This window comes from Priapulus caudatus, unplaced genomic scaffold (genome assembly GCF_000485595.1).
Source record: "Priapulus caudatus unplaced genomic scaffold, Priapulus_caudatus-5.0.1 Scaffold159, whole genome shotgun sequence".
Lineage (NCBI taxonomy): Eukaryota > Metazoa > Priapulida > Priapulimorpha > Priapulimorphida > Priapulidae > Priapulus > Priapulus caudatus.
This window is the reverse complement of record NW_014577220.1, coordinates 55,325-56,473: the sequence shown is the minus strand read 5'-3', so window position 1 is coordinate 56,473 and position 1,149 is coordinate 55,325. Positions and strand designations below refer to the sequence as shown.

Genomic DNA, 1,149 nt, shown 5'->3' with positions numbered 1-1,149 from the left:
CATCCTCGATAATTTTCTAGCTGCATTTTAATTGTTTATTTATGCTGTTATCGATGTAATGTATGCTTTGTTAATTATCGAAATAAATAAATAAAATAAAAAAATAAAAAAAATCCATCCATTCATCCATCCATCCATCCATCCACACATGCATTTCGTGGTTTACTTATTAGCTTATAAACTTACTTATTACTTATATACTTATTAACTTTTACTTATATGTTACGAATTACTTAATTGCTCTATGCATTTCGATCTAACCCATTTTCTGTGTGCGTGCGTATATGTGTATCATGTACATGCGCGCGCGCGTGCGTGCGTGCGTGCGTACGTGCGTGTGTGTATTTTGTACCTCTTTATTAGTATTACCATAGATTGTCTGTATATACCTATGGTATTACTGGGGGCTAAACCTGTATTGAATATAAAACAATAAAATAAATAGAACTATACTGTCTTGCGTCTTTTTATTATTTTTACATGACTTTAATTATAATATTATTATATAATAATTATATTTATTTCCTAGCTAAGGTTGGTAATTTTTCTTGAATTCGTCTGAAAAGTTATTGTTAACAAAATATTCAAGTAGATATTATATGGTTCTGTTCCATCTCCATACAGTTTGATCAGAGCTTATAAGAATTCACCTGCGATTTATATGCTCTGGTTTGATTTACAGTTGAGCTGGAGTACGCACCTAACGCCAGATGGCGGTACACCTCTTGATAGCCGGTAGACTGGTACTCGCTCCCACCTCTCGGCTTAGTTCTGGCAGAGGTTTACTCGATGGGTGTAACCCCCAGCGAGTAACTAAGCCGAGAGGTGGGAGCGAGCACCAGTCTAGTAATTATGGCGCTTTTGCGGAGGTTTACTGTTGTTAGCCACAGCACTGGCCACAGTTGTTAGCTCCAAGAAACGGTATTGCTATACTATAATACTAGTGTTACTGTTAGAATAGCGTAGTGACGTACGCGCGACGTTAGTCACACAGCCTGGTCGGGTTACTGTTGTATGCCTCCTATATCTGGCGATATTATTATAATATAGCCTAGATAAAGAATCTATCTTTTTAGCTCATTTGACATAGTCAGATGCAGCTTGTAGAATCGCATGATCGTCCGTGCGTCCGTGCGTCCGGGCGTCAAC

At 37.7% G+C, this 1,149-nt stretch overlaps 1 protein-coding gene across 1 annotated transcript in view; it reads left to right on the top strand.

The window, feature by feature from the left end:
- The first annotated feature begins 845 nt into the window (after positions 1-845).
- The window catches only part of LOC106806414 (lipid droplet-associated hydrolase-like), an 11,621-nt gene continuing 11,317 nt past the window's right edge, over positions 846-1,149 (top strand). Inside the window, exon 1 of the mRNA XM_014808340.1 lies at positions 846-921. The gene's annotated coding sequence lies outside the window, so the exon portion shown is untranslated. The remainder of the gene's footprint in view (positions 922-1,149) is intronic.